Raw genomic sequence first — 19,881 nt, forward strand, 5'->3', positions numbered from 1 at the left:
GTCATTCCACCTTTTAAGAAGGGAAGGAGGCAGAAGTAAGGAAATTATAGCCTGACTTTTGTAGTTGGGAAGATATTGGAGTCCATTATTAAGGATGCAGTTTTGGGGTACTTGGAGGCTCATGATAAAACAGGCTGAAGCCAGCATGGTTTACTTAGAGTAGCCTCAGAATAGGGGAGTGTCCATTCAGAACAGAGTTGAGGCAGAATTTCTTTAGCTATGAGCTGATGAATCTGTGAAGTTCATTGCCATAGACGACTGTGGAGGACAAGTCAGTGAGTATATATAAAGTGGTGGTTGATGGGTTCTTGAATAGTCAGGACTTCAAAGGTCTGTCTGTGAAGATGTTACTTCGCATATGGAGATCCAGAGTGTTCTGAGGCAAAGAAATGCAAGATTCTAGATTTGTTATTGTCATTCTTCAGTACACAAGTGTAAAGGAGAACAAAAAAATTGTTACTCCAGCGTTAAAAAAACACAATAAACATAAAGAACCATAATTTTTAAAACTTGTAAATATAGATATAAAAGCAATAAGTAACTATTCGAATGTTGTTGTATATGCATAGAATTAGCTTATACCCATAGACTGATTGTATGTCCTGAAGTTGATGCTAGGTGCAGGAGTATCTGTAATATATATTTGTCAAGAAGGACATAGAGGCATGGAGTTATGCAGCAGGGAAAAGGGCATTTGGGCCCAATTCATCCAGATGGAGCTAGTCCTTTTTTTTCCTTTATTTGCCCCACAATCGCTCTAAACCATTCTGATCCATAATATCTGGTTAGATGTGCTTAAAATTATCTTTCTTTACCCACTTCTACCACTTTCTCTGGTAACTCATTCCATCGATCCGCCAAAAAATTACCCCTCAGATCCCTTTTCAGTCATTCTGCACTTACCTTGAGGCTATGCCTCACAGTTTTAGTACCATACCCTGGGAAAATCTCTGTGATCATTCATCTTATAGTGTAGAACGAAGGAGAACTTCAAGATGGCAATCTTAAATGTTTCAGTGACCCTTCTCACTGGTATGGGCTTTAGAGATGGTGTTGAGTATGTTCTGATAAGTTGCTGTATGGAATTTTGTCAACGCTTCACATGCTAGTCACAGTGGTAGAGAAAGTAAGTATTGAAGTTGAGACACCAATTAAACGGAATTTTTTTCTCAGAAGTACTTAAGCTTCCTAGATATATGCAGTTTATGGAGTTGCACTCATCCAGGCATGTAAGGATGCATCCTGACTTCAATTTGTAAATGGTGGAAGAGTTTTAAGAATTTGGGGAATCAAGAGGTGGGTCACTCCAAACATAACGGCAAATCTCTGCCTTGATTTAGTAACCAAGGTAGTGTGTATGGCCCAGTTAATTTTAATTTTTCTGATTAATAATGACCCTGGAGACCAAGACTAATAATATAGAGATGTGGATCTAGGGCATAGATAGGGTAAATAGTCAAACTTTTTCCCAGGTTGGGAAGTATAAAACATGAGGACATAAGTTTAAGGTGATATACAAAGTATGCTGGAGGAACTCAAAAGGCCAAGCAGCATCTATGGAAAAGAGTAAACAATCAATGTTTTGGGCTGAGACCCTTCATCAGGATATGTAAGTTTAAGGTGAAAGTGGAGAAGTTTAAAGGAGATCTGAGGGGAAAGTTCTTCCACACAGATGGTATTGGTTTTCTGGAATGAGCTTCCAGAGGAGATGATAAAGGAAGATGCAATTACAATATCTAAGAGACATTCAGACAGGTACTTGGATGGGAAAGAAGTAGAGGGGTACAGTACAGTCCTAATGCAGGCAAATGGGATTTGCACAGGCATCATGGTCTTCATGGACAAATTAAGCCAAAGGTCCCATTTCTGTGCTGTACTCTGTACGACGATATGATTCCATGAGTTCATATCCCACCTTGGCAGCTATCATATGGGGAAGATGAAGATGTGTTTCATTGCCAATTATACAAAGGAATTGAATACTGTAGAGAGGAATAAAAGAAAATCATTTTACTAACTGAAATCATCTTCAAAGCATATTGCATACTTTGGCAACTTCACAGAAAGTTAAAGATATCCTGTTTGAAGAGGTCGTTCAAAATTTTAAACATAGTTTTTCTGGTAGAGTTATAAATTTAGCAAATGGGAGAAGCAGTGAGTCAGCAAGTTACATTGCCACACTGAAACACTCATCAAGCTGGTGTAACCTTGGGAGTCTTTTAATTACGTACATATGATCTAAAGGTTGGTGGATCCAGTATATATTGTTCGACACCAAAAACTTCAGATTTGGTTTGGCGTGGAGGAATATGATTTCCACAGAGGAGGCAACCAGAAGTATTGCCTTTTGTCAATCACAAGGCTAACAGTAGCCTAGAGTCAAATGATTACCCCAGTGTTATTCCCCAGAAGTAGCATTGTCTGATTCTGTTAAGGTGACCACGTTCTACTTATGCCAAAAGAAAGGACACAAAGTTGCAGCTTTCAAATCTAACACAAGGAAATTAGCAGTAAAGCTGATTCCAGTCATCAAACCAGCAAAGAGTAAAAATGCATTCATTTAAGGAATGACAAATAGGGATTCTGCACCATATTAAGACCACTGCAGTTGTCATAGTTACTTTCTATAGCACCGATATGGAAAGCAACCATAATGTGAGACATCTGGTGATTGATGGCAAGTTACTAGTGATGCAGATCAACACAGCTTCACAGTATGCCATTATGGTAATCGATAACTGGCAAGCAGTGAAAGCATCTTCCCTAATAAGGAGCAATATCAGTTACAAATCTTATTCAGAAGTTTTTAGACTAGTAAGCAAGTACGAGAATATGAAGTGGTACTTTGGTGAAGCACTGCAAATATGTGGTCTGAAGGAGCATATAGTACACATTGGAAATTAAGCCAGAATTATGTATATTGATGTAATGACCACAGGAAGGCACATACCTCAAGACCCTGACCTATGATGGTGAATCTATTCCTGAGGTCAATTACTATTGAAGAAATTACAAAATAGCAGTGAGTTAAATCAAGGAGCTGCAAATTCCTCAGTTCAAGAAACAAACCCAAGACATGTACACAGCAGAGATGATTGAATTGATCTGGTAACTATTCAACAGCTGTGTACACAGGTGAAGAGTGTTCATTTATTTGCTTCAAAGAGGGAAAACATTGTGGGGATTTGCAATAATAAATATGTAAATATGTCGTTGGTTATAGAATGTAGTGACATTGTCATATGCAGAAATAATTTAAGTACAATATATTTTTGTACAAAACTGTTAGACTAGAATTAAATGTTCTTTGTGAATGTATATATAATCGTGGTTGCATCTTAACAGCACTCCCAGAGAGTGTAGTTCAGATTCATTTATAACAAGTAGATTAGTGTCAAGGTCAATTAGGTTTTTCCCTCACGTTAACTCTCCCATCACCTTATCTGAGCCCCCACATCATTAATGTATGAAACCACTACCACTCTTAAACTTCCCAAAGCCTTTCTCCACTGGGAGCTTTACTTGCCTTTAATCTGGATAAATAGAGATAGATCTGCAAAAATTATTCACTGACTCCATCATTACCTGATTCTTCATAACATTCTCTCTACAAGGTCAGAGGCAGACCATAAGGTCATGACATTCCCTCCTTAAGGTCAGAAATCATGTTGCATTTAGGCTGCACAGTGAGTAGCAGTGAGAACTGCTCTTACAACTCCTGGGACCTGGGTGTGACCCCCAACTTAGGTCTTTCCTGTGTAGTGTTTGCTAGTTCTCTCTGTAAATGTATAGGTTTTCTTCTGCATGCAATGGTTTCCTTGCCGATCCTAAAGATGCGCTAATAAATTAATTAAGTGACGACTATAAATTACTCCTTTCTATAGATCATGGTAAAAAAGGATCAAGGTGAAGTCAATGGGTATACGTGAGAGAAAGTACAGAAAAATAAGCAATGAATGGTTTATAGTGGTATGATAGTGCAGTGGTTAGCACAATGCTTTACCATTCAGGTGACCCAGGTTCAATTCCAGGTTTCTCCCAGTGACCGTGAGGGTTTCCTCTAGGCTCTTCGGATTCCTCTTAAAGTCCAGTTAATTGGTCATTGTAAATCATCCAATGATTAGTCTCAGACTAAGTTGGGGGATTGCTGGGCAGTGTGGCTCGAAGGGCCGGGGGGCCTATTCTGCACTTTACCTCAATAAGTAAATTTAGAAATAATAAGACAGTTTTTAACTGAAATTTGTTGTAAATAAATGCCTATTTACAAGGTCTGACGGCCCTGTAAAAATGTTGGAGGAAGTCAGGGTTTCAGGCCAAGACTATTCATCACGACTCCTCAGGGTCTCTTTCCCAAAACGTCAACTGTTTATTTCTCTCCATAGATGCTGCCTGATTTGCTGAGTAACCCCAGTTTTTTTTGTGTGTACTGCTCAATATTTCCAGCATCAGCAGAGTCTCTTATGTCTAAGTTCTGGACAAATCTCTTGAGCTAATGGACTACAAGTAATATGCAGGTGCTTGAGGCCATGGTCATTGTTACCACAGAGACTATCGATCTCCCTGTGATATTCATTGTTTTGTTACCATTGCTGAATCCCTCTGTACCAACATGCCAGGTGTTGTTTTTGAACAGTGCTATCTGGAGCAATACATAGATACAATAAGTACAGGAGCAGGAAACTTTGCAGAGTGATTCACATCCTAATTCACAAATGGGGAATGAGCATTAGGGACATTATTGAAAATCCTGACGTCATGCATTGGGAGCACAAGGGTGTCCTACATAAGCAGCAAGAGGAGAAGGTCAATGACAAACTATCCATTCATCCACCTCCCCTCCCCCTTAGCCACCAGCCAACCCATCCACGGTTTTACTTGCCTGATCTGTGGTTCCCAAGTTGGCTTCAGCACTCAAAATGAAAGTCATCCTCGACCCTGAGGTACTGCCTAAGAGAAGATAAACTCACAAATCCTTTGCACTGCATGAAATGCTCGCCTCTTTCCTAGATAGGAACAACGTCAATAAAACCTCCAGAAACTTTTTACTATATAGTCAAAATAATCTCCTTGATTGGTATTCCATTCACCACCAACATTCCTTGGCTTTAGTGCTTACAGTCCGCAGTCCTCGGCAGCTCATCATGGCTTTTTTGACAACCCTACCCGCTCCCAAACCTCCTCCTTTATGACTCAAAGGTAATCGACAAAAACCATCAACTACAAGTTCCCCTCTAAATCACAAAGCACTCTGACTTGGTAACAAGTTGCTATTTTCACCAGAAGTTGTAGAGGAGCCTTAGCTCACACCATGTACAGTTAAAAAAATGAGGCAACCAGGATGGTAGAACATAAATCAGGGCAATAGCATTTGATTTGATCTGGAAATTCCAAACTATATTTGACCGTAAAACTTGACAGAGATTCCTTATCCACTGAAATCTAAACTATAGCTTTTGAAAGTGTGAGGGTTACAGAGGAGGGTAGTTGAGGCAGGTGAAGTGAAGCAGTAACCTCCTTTGAAATAAGCACTGACATTTAATGTGAGAGAAGAGGGAAAGATCTAAGGAAATGACTATCCATTCTTGAGCAATGACCTTGATAAAAATAAATCTGCTGAACAATTGAAAACCCTCTTATTTGAAAGAAGTTCATAATTCCTCCCTATATTGTTATCTCTTGATACTTTGTATTATTCTGTACCTAGCAGTTATCAACCAGTTATTTTGTATAAAAACCAGCAACTTTTGATTCAAAGAACAGAATATATATTCCCTTTTCTGTTGGCATGCAGGAATCAGAGACTAAATGACTGTGCAAGAAAACGTTTAAAAAGTTTGCTTCTGAGGTTAAAATACAATGCTTTTCCTCCTGTTTTTGAATGTATCAATAGGCTCGTGTTGGAATGCAATGATTTATTTTAGTATAAGTAAATTCCAAGTGTGTTTGAAAATATTACAATGGTCTGAGTTTGTTTCTTGAAGCTTACAATGGTCATTTGACAGGTATATTTTCAGCAAGAAATAGGACACTGAAAAATTGCATAGTACAGAACTGAGTAAACAGGGATTCTTTTGAGGCATTGTGTCAGAACATTGGGGAAGTCATGTGGATAATTGATGGATCACATTTAATCTATAGTGATCCTAATTTGAGACGGTCATTATTTAAGAAGTTAAAGGCTAATGAAGGAAAAGAATAGACTGTAGTTTGAGAAGAATGTAACATCAGCATTTTATTTTAAGTTTGTAGCTTCCGATGATTGATCACACGCTCACAAGACCACATATAACTGAGAGGAAATACATTGTTTCCCCAAAAGATGATATGATGCTCAGGTGGAGGTAGGGGAACGTGCTAGAGAAAGCAAATTCTCAGTGGTAAGTAGCAGAATTTCACAACTTCTTCACTTCACACTCATGTAAATTGATATCCAGTCGACAGCTGCTTACTGTTCTGGGGCATTTCGAATGAGAATCAGCTTTATTATCAGTGGCATATATCATGAGATTTGTTGTTTTCTGGCAGCAGTAACACTGTAAGACATAAAAAAAATACTGATAGTTACAATAAAAAATAAATACTGCAGAAGATGAATAGCGAGGTACTTGAGATTTGAAAAGAGTCAACAACCTCTCTGATTTGTATAAAGTCCCAAATTACAGCCAGCTTCTCAGTAACAGGCAATGTTGTAATAAATGCTAATTCTCTTATTTCTGGATATTCTACCACAACTTTAACTCTGCAAACGTTCTATATAGAATCTCCTGTGACTTGTTCAATGTTGCATTGTTAACATATCAGCAAAGACTGGGCTGCTAATGAGATTACACGGAATTGGGGCATGGGTAATGTTAACAAAGAAGAAATCCTGATGAGAACAGTTATCAAATAAATAACTCTTCTGAATGGTGAACTGTGCTGACTGAGAAACGCTTTTAAAGTGCTCATTAAATGCTCGACTAAAGAGATATATTTTATGTAGCAAAAGCTGAAATAATGACATGGTGCCATATCAGTTTGATATGTCTTGACCTGAATAAAAATTTTTAAAAAGACAGCTTAGCTTGGTTTTTAATATTTGGCTCAGAATTTTTAACAGAGTATGAAATAAAATGATAACATAAATATCCAAGAAAAAGAGTGACCAAAATCAAATCAGAAAGGTGACTCTTAGCACATGCCCTGCCATCTCTAGTTCCTTTAAGATATTTAAAAGCCTGTTTATTTGACTACATCCTCACATTTCTGTTTGTTGCTCTCTGGAAAATGTTCTTTCATAACCAATTTTAGGACATTTTATTATCATAAAAGCAATTAAAAGCAAAAATACATTCCATCTCGTGGCTTTTAAATGAATTTTGAATTAGACCTTATATCAAAATTTAAGTTGGGATTGGCTCCAACAAGACTGCATTGTGTAGGAGCACGTCCTCAGACAGTGAACGAATAGTTGACTGGTCATCGCTTACCGCAGTTGAAGTCGATGATTGTAGCAAAATCTCATGTTACCAAGTCTATTCTTGACTCACAAAGTTGTGCTTGGAGACAGTTTATAGCTCATTTCTCCTGTACTCCTACAAGAAACTATACATGTTTGCATGTGACAGTGGCCACACCCCGGGCAACGGCTTTGACAAGCCGGCTAAACCAGGTGAGGGTAGCCGACGGGTCTCAAACCCTCAGTGAGATAGGGAGTTGCCTATCCCAGCATGTGAAGACAGACTCTGGCGGACTGAGCGGACGAGACCAGTGGAAGGTCCAACGGTCAAGAAGGCAGTCTCTGCAAGCGTCATGGAATGTGTAGAGCACGACAAGACACAGAAGACGTCCTGGTCATCCACTGCGCCTAGTCCCATCTCCAGCCGTCTAGACTCTTGTCTTGCCACTGGATCCAGATGGGAATTGGGAAGAGAGAGTGAGGCTGACGCTGCGCAACTCTCCCTCACTTAAATCCAAATCAAGTGCTAGTCTCGACACCATCATAAAGCCGGCTGGTAGCGCAGTGACATCAGCGCCAGTCTCCAGGAGTGAAAGTTTCCGAGTTCGAATCTAGTCGAGCTGCTCCCAGGCACACTTTCCATCCGTGTCGGGTTGAGTGTCGAGCTAGCAGCTCAACCCCGTAAAAAGTACTAATGGTGTCGAGGTCTTCATCGATAACGATGGACGAACCTTTATACAGTTACCCATTAGCCCATGCTGATACACTTGTCAAAGCCTCCTGAGTTGTACCAGCCACTATTCCTTATGGGGACACAATGATAATTGTTCATATACATCCTGAATAAGCAAGAACCACGTACATGGCCTCTGCTATATCCTGGTCTGCCTCCCCCTATCGGAAAGATTTTGGCAAAGTCTGTCCCTTCATGGTAGTGGAATACAATGAAAATTCTTGAGGCTCATTCAGCCAGGTTCCCGAGGGCCCATTTATTTGTATCAACACGTGTGTGTGTGTGTGTGTGTGTGTGTGTGTGTGTATGTGTGTATGTGTGCGTGTATGTGTGTGTGTGTGTGTGTGTGTGTGTGTGTGTGCGCGCGTATGTGTGTGTGTGTGTGTATGTGTGTGTGTGTGTGTGTATGCGTGTGTGTGTGTGTGTGTGTGTGTGTGTGTGTGTATGTGTGCATGTGGCAAACCAGAGTCATGAACAGTGGTTTATCAAAAAGCCCTTGCCATCCAGTACCTATCAGCTGCATTATTGTGGTTATTGAAATGCATATGGTATTTTTAAGATGTGATGCCTGTACTCGTTCACCAGCTGTATATTAAAGGAATGGAATTCCATGAAGTTACATGATAGATTTGTCATATAGCTCAACTCATGCATTGTGTATGGAATCAACAGCTCTGTGAACAACAGGGAAACATACAATGCTTGAAATCAATTACTCCTGCTCAGTCTACCTTCAGAATTAAATTAATGTATTTCCCTTTGCATTGAGAAGCTAAGTGACTTCCCCGTGCAATAAAGCATTGTGTTATGAGATGTTGCTAAAAGCTCCAGCGGCAGCCTGGAGGGAGCCAGTGGCAATAAGATTCTGAGCCAGGTCCATTTCTGTAGCCGCTGAATAATACTTTGGGCACTTTGCTTTATAAATTGGAAACTGTGTAGTATAACAATTGAAAATAGATAATACTGACATGTAATATTAAGTGTGTACCAAGGAAGAAAAACTATGTTGTAGTTAGTAGCTATTTACATCTTGAGTTATATTATGTCATATAAACATATCAGACAAGAAATGATTATAATGTTTTTGAGGTGAATTTTTTTGTCCTTTAACCATATAGCATTACTATAATAAAATCAGAGACATTCCTGGATTTCAGTGTTTTAAAAGGGATAGAGAGGGGGGTAAAAGGGGAGGAGGGGTGGCATTACTGGTCAGGGATACTATTACAGCTACAGAAAGGGCGGGTAATGTAGCAGGATCCTCTTTTAAGTCAGTATGGGTGGAGGTCAGGAACAGGAAGGGAGCAGTTACTCTATTGGGAGTATTCTGTAGCAGCAGAGATACAGAGGAGCAGATTGGGAGGCAGATTTTGGAAAGGTGCAAAAATAACAGGGTTGTTATCATGGGTGACTTTAACTTCCCTAATATTGATTGGCACCTGATTAGTTCCAAGGGTTTGGACGGGGCAGAGTTTGTTAAGTGTGTCCAGGATGGATTCCTGTCACAGTATGTTGTCAGGCCAACTTGGGGGAATGCCATACTAGATCTAGTACTAGGTAACGAACCGGGTCAGGTCACAGATCTCTCAGTGGGTGAGCATCTGGGGGACAGTAACCACCACTCCCTGGCCTTCAGCATTATCATGGAAAAGGATAGAATCAGAGAGGACAGGAAAATTTTTAATTGGGGAAGGGCAAATTATGAGGCTATAAGGCTAGAACTTGCTGGTGTAAATTGGGATGACATTTTTGCAGGGAAATGTACTGTGGACGTGGTCAATGTTTAGAGATCTCTTGCAGGTTGTTAGGGATAAATTTGTACTGGTGAGGAAGATAAAGAATGGTAGGGTGAAGAAACCATGAGTGACAAATGAGGTGGAAAATCTAGTCAGGTGGAAGAAGGCAGCATACATTAGGTTTAGGAAGCAAGGATCAAATGGATCTATTGAGGAATATAGGGTAGCAAGAAAGGAGCTTAAGAAGGGGCTGAGAAGAGCAAGAAGGGGTCATGAGAAGGCCTTGGTGAGTAGGGTAAAGGAAAACCCCAAGGCATTCTTCAATTATGTGAAGAACAAAAGGATGACAGGAGTGAAGGTAGGACCGATTAGAGATAAAGGTAGGAAAATGTGCCTGGAAGTTGTGGAGGTGAGCTGTCAAATAGATGAGGGTAGACAGATCATGTCTAACAAGCCTGACAGAGTTCTTTGAGGAGGTGACCTGGCAAATAGATGAGGGTAGTGCAGTCGATGTGATCTACATGGATTTTAGTAAGGCATTTGACAAGGTTCCACACGGTAGGCTTATTCAGAAAGTCAGAAGGCATGGGATCCAGGGAAGTTTGGCCAGGTGGATTCAGAATTGGCTTGCCTGCAGAAGGCAGAGGGTCGTGATGGAGGGAGTACATTCAGATTGGAGGATTGTGACTAGTGGTGTCCCACAAGGATCTGTTCTGGGACCTCTACTTTTCGTGATTTTTATTAACGACCTGGATGTGGGGTTAGAATGGTGGGTTGGCAAGTTTGCAGATGACACAAAGGTTGGTGGTGTTATAGATAGTGTAGAAGATTGTCGAAGATTGCAGAGCGACATTGATAGGTTGCAGAAGTGGGCTGAAAAGTGACAGATGGAGTTCAACCTGGAGAAGTGTGAGGTGGTACACTTTGGAAGGACAAACTCCAAGGCAGAGTACAAAGTAAATGATAGGATACTTGGTAGTGTAGAGGAACAGAGGGATCTCGGGATACATGTCCACAGATCCCTGAAAGTTGCCTCACAGGTAGATAGGGTAGTTAAGAAAGCTTATGGGGTGTTAGCTTTCATAAGTCGAGGGATAGAGTTTAAGAGTTGTGAGGTAATGATGCAGCTCTATAAAACTCTGGTTAGGCCACACTTGGAGTACTGTGTCCAGTTCTGGTTGCCTCACTATAGGAAGGATGTGGAAGCATTGGAAAGGGTACAGAGGAGATTTACCAGGATCCTGCCTGGTTTAGAGAGTATGGATTATGATCAGAGATTAAAGGAGCTAGGGCTTCACTCTTTGGAGAGAAGGAGGATGAGAGGAGACATGATAGAGGTGTACAAGATATTAAGAGGAATAGATAGAGTGGATAGCCAGCACCTCTTCCCCAGGGCACCACTGCTCAATACAAGGGGACATGGCTTTAAGGTAAGGGGTGGGAAGTTCAAGGGGGATATTAGAGAAAGGTTTTTTACTCAGAGAGTGGTTGGTGTGTAGAATACCCTGCCTGAGTCAGTGGTGGAGACAGATACACTAGTGAAATTTAAGAGACTACTAGACAGTTATATGGAGGAACTTAAGGTAGGGGGTTATATGGGAGGCAGGATTTGAGGGTCAGCAGAACAATGTGGGTCGAAGGGCCTGTACTGTGCTGTACTTTTCTATGTTCTGTAAGGATATTTCATAATTAGTGCCTGCATCTTCAGCAAAAGCCAAGAATTAAATGGGCCTTCAAAGTTAAGTAATCTTAGGGAAAGATAGGCAGACAACACAAAATCTGTGGGTGAATAAACTAATTCTTAAACATTTAAAACCACTCCTTAGCTGGGGTATTGTTTACAATTCCAGAGACTGCACTTTGTGAAGATCAGAAAGGATCATCTGTGATATGTAATTCTAGAGGTGGCTTGAGACCCTTTGAACCAGATTGTACTGGCACAGGTCCTCCTCCAGAAATTGTCTCTGTGGGCATCCTACACCCAGACTTAACCATTACAAGTGTAGGAAACTTATCTTACTGGGTCACTGGCTAGTTCTGAGCAGCTATAGGGCCTTCAACGATGCATTGGCCCCCAAAACTCCCCTGGCCAATCAGGAGAGCCCAGTCTCGAGAGGGTTTCAAACTGAAACATTGAGAATTTCTATCCTCCTACGGATGATGCCTGGGACGCTAAATTCTCCACCAGGCTGTTTGTTCAGCCCAGACTCCAGCTTTGCTGAATGTCAAAGTTGTCAATTTTTACAGTGTCCTAAATGTCTCTAATATCACTTATGACGATTTCAAACAATTAACAGCCTAAACAAAACATAAATTACTTTAATAAAAGAAACATTTTCCCTTATCACTTACCCCCATTTGACTGGAAGGGCTGTTGATGAGAGGGGAGTGGAGGAATGATTCTCCATCATAAAAGCTGAAACCTCTCAGCAAGCTGGAGCTTCACCGCTGAAGTCCAAGGAAGCACTTGCTAGGGTACAGTACATTGAAATAATTAGAGTAATTTCTGGAATTCCATATTGAACTATACTTAGGTAGAGGTTGGAAGTGTTGACATTTACCAGCAATGAACTTGAGTTTAAGTGCCTTCTAAAGGGTAATTCTGAAGAAGCTCACCATGACCCAGTGACACCTACTGTACATCATGTGATTATATTACCGGAATAAAGGAAAGTATATTTACCCCTCAAAATCTGGCCACATATATCTGATGATTTTTTTTTTAGCTAATCACAGTTTTCAGTGTATTTCAGTTTCAGTGACATGGATTGAGAAGGTAGAGTGAGAAAGTTTTCACTTTAATAATATGGTACGGATTGGTAATACCATTTGCCTCATTGCTTGGATTTCAATTCAGTATACTTCATTAGGAATTTGAAGAGATTTGGCACGTCAACAAATAGACTCAAAAACTTCTATAGATGTACCGTGGAGAGCATTCTGACAGGCTGCATCACTGGTATGGGGGGGGGTGGGGGGGGGGTGCTACTTTACAGGACTGAAAAAAGCTGCAGAGCGTTGTAAATTTAGTTGGCTCCATCTTGGGTACTAGCCTACAAAGTACCCAGAACACTTTCGAGGAGTGGTATCTTAGAAAAGCAGCATCCATTATTAAGAACCTCCAGCACCCAGGACATGTTACCATCAGGTAGGAGGTACAGAAGCCTGAAGGCACACACTCAGTGATTCAGGAACAGCTTCTTCCCCTCTGCCATCTGATTCCTAAAGGACATTGAACCCATGAACACCTTACCTCACTTTTTTAATATATATTATTTCTATTTTTTGAACAATTTTTAATCTATTCAATGTACATTTACTGTAATTGATTTACTTATTTATTATTATTATTATTTCTTCTTCTTCTATATTATGTATTGCATTGAACTGCTGCTGCTAAGTTACCAAATTTCACAACACATGCTAGTGGTAATAAACTTGATTCTGAATTCAATAGTAATAGAAAGTAACCAGTAGCTGTTGACCATCAGTAAGCATCCTTCAAGCTGGAGAATTAATATTTTTGCTTTTTATGTTATGCAGCTAGTCAACTCACCAGATTTTTTGCTTATTGCGAAATGTGACATATTGTGACTGTCTTGTATTCATTTTACGGTATAATTCAGGGCTCATGTGGCTGTTTTGCTATTGGATTGCTCTTTCATCATCTGCTCTGAAGGTGTTTAGCTACCCACACACCTATTATGCTACTCTCCACTAAATGACTGCAGTACTAAGATGAGCTCGCAACAGCATTTTAGTTCTCGTTCAGTGTGTCTGCAACTGTTGAGTGATAGTGATTCTCAGTGTTTTGACCACACAGCATGAAGTTATCCCTCACAGATCAAACAATGATGATTTTCCCATTCAGTGATTATTTCTATTAACTGAAAATTTGATAAAGATTCAAAGTGAGATTTTATCATGATATAATTTGCTCAGACCTGTCCATTGCAGAATATGAATACTTTCGGAAAGATGTAGTTTAGCAGTGACTGAATTGAATGGAAACATAGGCAAGAGGGCAAGAGGGCATGAGGGCATGAATGGGCTCCCTTAATTCTACTTTTCTACTTCACTCTCCATTGTGAAATTAATGAAGAAGCCAAATTACCTTAGCAAAACTGAGTTTCGTTGTGTGCACGCGTCTTTGCAAACCAACAGCAGGTTACCTGTGGTGGTGGTCATAATACACCAAGAGTTTTCTAAGAACCAGGACTTACATTTTGTAGTATTGCCAAGTAATGATACCCAATGTCTTTAGAGTGTAAAAGGTATGTCAAGGTTTAGCAATGTTTGGAGCAGAAAGGAGGATGGGTTCCATATTTTGAGGAATCTATGTAACCAGTCCTGTCACTCTCCATAGTGTGCCTGATATTATTTTTACTACCCACAATACTTGCGAATTGATTTTTGAGCTTTACTGAAGCTCAGGAGTTAAAATAAGTTAGATTTGATTTTGTAAACCGTAGATGAGTTTCTAGACCCTATAGTTTTCCTTAACATCTGCCCTAACCCCAACACCATAATAAACACAAACTGACACAGAACATTAAAAAAAGTTATGGACTAAGAGTAAAGTAGCAAAGAAACTCAGTAATTCACATAATTCTCAATAATTTGAATGACTCACTGGGTGAAGGTAACATAATCTGACCTAGTAAACAAGGAAATAACAGTGAATCAGAGTTGCTATTTAACACTGGAATTTTAAGTTGCAGCGATTCAAGATATAGGTTAGGTCACACAGTGTAGCCCCAGTCAGCACACGACAAAAGGAATGTGGCAGTAATGGAGAGAGAACTATATTTAAGTTTGCTGATGACACTGCTGTTGTTGATCAAATCAAAGGTGGTGACAAATCAGCAAATAGGAGCGAGATTGAAGTCTGGCTGAATGTGCCAAAACAGCAACATCTCACTCAACCTTGGCAAAGCCAAGGAGCTGATTATTGACCACAAGATGACAAAACCGGAGGTCCATAGGCCAGACCACATCAAGGGATCGGAGGTGGAGAGGCTCCGCAACTTTAAATTCCTCAGTGTTATCATTTGAGAGGATGTTTGAGGTGATTTGTTTTGTCTTTGCAAAGAAGGCACTGCAGTGCCTCTTCTTTCTTACAAGTTTGTGAAGATACAGCATGTCATCTCAAAGTCTGACGAATTTCTATAGGTGCATAGTAGAGATAATACTGACTGGTTGCATCATGGCCTGGGATGGAAACACCAAGGCCCTTGAATGGAAAAGCACACAAAAAGTAGTGAGTAATGTTGTGTATACAATATTTCAGTAATATTTGAGCAATATTGTAAATATATTGTTTGATTAAACATTCCTTGTTATTTAAATAGTTAATTATGAGTTACATACATCATTACACTGTCACATCGTAAGTGCATACCTCAAAAGTGAAAAAAAACAAAACTAAGGAAGTCATCTTCTGGCTGCATGTTTCCCTTCCAATTAGTTTCATGATTTGGAGTTACAAAACATAACAGTGCCGGCAAGGAAGTTTTAAACAAACCCTAGACAACTACCTACCTGCCGAAGTGCAGGGAGATGGTCGAGTTAAAAAAAATGCAGCATGCATTCTTTGCAAGAGGAGAAGACGGTTGAGTTAAAAACAGGCAGAAAACAGGCAATTCATGGATTTATAAACAATGAGTATAGGGTAATAATAATATAAGTAAAGCAGAAATGGATGGCTGAATCAGAAAGATAGAAGCATTCAATTACTCAAGAGCTAACTGGAATATTTCTACTGAGCAAATTGAGCAGTCTTTTAAAGCAAATGAAATAGCCAATGAATAGTGAGTACCAGTTTTGCTGAGAGCTTTGGGTGGAAATGCATGCTGTTTGCTTTGAGGTTTAAGGGCGGCAACCAAACCAGCCAAAATGAGCTTTACTGATATTGTGAAAGTAATGCAGGAACATTTAGAACTGAAAGCATTGTTGATTGCAGAATGCTTTACGTTTCGCAAGTGGAATCAAAAGGAAGGGGAGTCCATTTCAGCGTATGTGGCTGAATTGAGGAGATCGAGCATTGTCTGTTCAGTAATGATGCACTGAAAGATTGTTTAGTTTGTGGAATCTTGCAAAAAAAAAATTGAAAAACAGCTCCCAACTGAAGCACAACTCATATTTAAACGATCAGTGGAAATTGTTGTATCAGTGGAACCGTAGCCATACTTTATTAATCCCGGGGGAAATTGGTTTTCGTTACAGTTGCACCATAAATAATAAATAGTAATAGAACCATAAATAGTTAAATAGTAATATATAAATTATGCCAGTAAATTATGAAATAAGTCCAGGACCAGCCTATTGGCTCAGGGCATCTGACCCTCCAAGGGAGGAGTTGTAAAGTTTGATGGCCACAGGCAGGAATGACTTCCTATGACGTTCTGTGTTGCATCTCGGTGGGATGAGTCTCTGGCTGAATGTACTCCTGTGCCCACCCAGTACATTATGTAGTGGATGGGAAACATTGACCAAAATGGCATGCAACCTGGACAGCATCCTCTTTTCAGAAACCACCGTGAGAGAGTCCAGAACCAACAGCCAGAGATGCAATTGACTTGCAATCAGAAATGAAAATGGGTGTTAACAAAATTGCAACATCTAAATACAAGCCACCTGGCTAAACAAGTTGTATTATCATTGCAGCAGCGGCTCACCTACACCAGACCAATGCAGGTTTAATGGTGAAACTCGCAGAAAATGCAACAAAGTAGGACACATACAAAGAGCATGTCGGGCAGACACAAATAAATAGTCTGCACAGGGAAGAGAAAAAGATAAAAAGTTCAGTTACAATTTCAAAATAAAACACTAATCTTCATGCTCTTGATAAAGAATCTGATAACGATGAAAGTGACACAGGACTGAATAGCCTTATAATTTACAATGTGAAAACTAACAATAAACAGGCAATATGGCTTACACCCAAGGTGAATGGAAAATTAATTAAAATGGAATTGGACACTGGCTTGGCTGTGTCAGAAAATAAGTTTTAGCAGCATTTCAAAGATACTGAACTGAAGCATGCAGATATTCAACTAAGAGCTTATATTGGAGACAAGTCTTGTGGGATGACATTCATAACAGTGAAATACAACAACCAATAAGCCACATTGTGCTTGTAACTGGTAATACTAGCATTATGGGAATATGATTGACTGACAGAACTACAAATCATAACAGTGCTGATGAAGATGGAATTGGAAATCTCAGACATATCAAGGGTGAAATAGTGGTAAATAAAATGCCACACCCAAGTTTAACAAAGCCCATCCAATTCCTTATACCATCTGTGATGAAGTAGACAGTGAGCTAGACCACATGGAGGCTGAAGGAATTCTTTGCAAGGTTGACTGGAGCCCATGGGCAATTTCAGCGATTCCAGTAGCCAGGAAGAAAAGGTTCATCAGGATCTGAGGGATTTTAAGGTCACTATCAACCCAGTACTGGAAGTAGATCAAACCCTCTAAAGGATGACTCTGCAAACTTTTCTGGAGGGAGATACTTCAGCAAAGCGGACTTAGATGAGGCCTACTTACAGATGGAGATGGATGAAGAGTCCAAAGTGGAATAAACAATCACAAAGGGCTTTATCAATAATGGAATGATTTAAAGTTTACTATGCTGTGGATGTCTATATAGTGGTTGTATTAGATATAAAAGATGGCTGGAGAGTAAAATGTTACATATTTGAGTTGAGATGCATTCTGTATTGAGTTGGAGTTTATAGCTAAGCAGGGAGTGTGTGTATTTAATATTTCAGTAATATTTGAGTAATATTGTAAATACATTGTTTAAATAATTTATTGCCGGTCATATGTAAAAGTATGTGAAAGGCATATGTCATTACACTGCCACAACGTAAGTGCACACCTCGATAAACTAAACAGCAAAACTAAGACATGCTTCCCATGGCTTAGTGGTTTTTTTTCAATTAGTTTTATGTTTTGGAGGTACAAAACATACACAGGTTTATGGTTGGAGCCCTGAACCATCAGGTTCCTGAACACATTAACAACACTGAACTGATTCTCCATCCTATAGACTCACTTTCAAGGACTCTACAACTTATGTTCTCAATATTTATTACTTATTTATTTGTTATTAGTATTTTGTTTTTTTATTTGCACTGTTCGTTGTCTTTTGCATGTTGGTATGCAGCTTTATTCATTGATTCTATTGTGTTCCTTTGTATTTACTGTGAATGCCCACAAGAAAATGAATCTCAGGGTTGTATATGGTGATATATATGTACTTTGATAATAAGTTTACTTTGAACTTTGAACTTTGAAGAAGTTCACTAGGATCTGAAGCATAGCTATACTTGCAGGCTGCACAGTACAATCCCCGCTGACTTCATTCGATACAAACACCATATTTCACTGTCTGTTCCCATATAGGAGCAGAATTAGGCTGCTCAGCCCATCGTGTCTGCTCCGCCATTCCATTAAGGCTGATTTATTAACCATCTCAACCCTATTCTCCTGCTGTCTCCCTATGACCTTTGACGCCCTGGCTAATCGAGAAACTATCAACCTCAGCTTTAAATATACCCAATGACTTGGCCTCCACAGCCATTTGTGCCAATGAATTCCACAGATTTACCACCCCCTGGCTAAAGAGGCATCTTCATATTCAGAAGCTGTGCCCTCTGGTTGTAGACTTAACCAGGGCAGGAAACATCCTCTCCATGTTCACTATCTAACTAGGCCTTTCAACATACACAGTTTTGATGTACATGTGACAAATAAAACCAATCTTTAGAAAGATGGCTGGAATGGAGGGCAACAATTATAAGGAGAGGCTAAATGTGGAGGCCTAAAGGTGACCTTAAAGATGTTTATAAATTATAAGGGGCATAAATAGGGTAGATAGTCAGAACCTTTATTCCATGTTAGGGAAGTCTAATACCAGACAGCATATGTTTAAGTTGCTGGTGAACGCAGCAGGCCAAGCAGCATCTGTAGGAAGAGGTGCAGTCGACGTTTCAGGCCGAGACCCTTTGTCAGGACTAACTGAAGGAAGAGTGAGTAAGGGATTTGAAAGTTGGAGGGGGAGGGGGAGATCCAAAATGATAGGAGAAGACAGGAGGGGGAGGGATAGAGCCGAGAGCTGGACAGGTGATAGGCAAAAGGGGATACGAGAGGATCATGGGACAGGAGGTCCGGGAAGAAAGACAAGGAGGCGGGGGGAGACCCAGAGGATGGTCAAGAGGTATATTCAGAGGGACAGAGGGAGAAAAAGGAGAGTGAGAGAAAGAATGTGTGCATAAAAATGAGTAACAGATGGGGTACGAGGGGGAGGTGGGGCATTAGCGGAAGTTAGAGAAGTCGATGTTCATGCCATCAGGTTGGAGGCTACCCAGACGGAATATAAGGTGTTGTTCCTCCAACCTGAGTGTGGCTTCATCTTTACAGTAGAGGAGGCCGTGGATAGACATGTCAGAATAGGAATGGGATGTGGAATTAAAATGTGTGGCCACTGGGAGATCCTGCTTTCTCTGGCGGACAGAGCGTAGATGTTCAGCAAAGCGGTTTCCCAGTCTGCGTCGGGTCTCGCCAATATATAAAAGGCCACATCGGGAGCACCGGACGCAGTATATCACCCCAGTCGACTCACAGGTGAAGTGATGCCTCACCTGGAAGGACTGTTTGGGGCCCTGAATGGTGGTAAGGGAGGAAGTGTAAGGGCATGTGTAGCACTTGTTCTGCTTACACGGATAAGTGCCAGGAGGGAGATCAGTAGGGAGGGATGGGGGGGACGAATGGACAAGGGAGTTGTGTAGGGAGCGATCCCTGCGGAATGCAGAGAGAGGGAGGGAGGGAAAGATGTGCTTAGTGGTGGGATCCCGTTGGAGGTGGCGGAAGTTACGGAGAATAATATGTTGGACCCGGAGGCTGGTGGGGTGGTAGGTGAGGACCAGGGGAACCCTATTCCTAGTGGGGTGGTGGAAG

The sequence above is a fragment of the Mobula hypostoma genome, chromosome 10 (genome assembly GCF_963921235.1).
Source record: "Mobula hypostoma chromosome 10, sMobHyp1.1, whole genome shotgun sequence".
Classification (NCBI taxonomy): Eukaryota; Metazoa; Chordata; class Chondrichthyes; order Myliobatiformes; family Myliobatidae; genus Mobula; species Mobula hypostoma.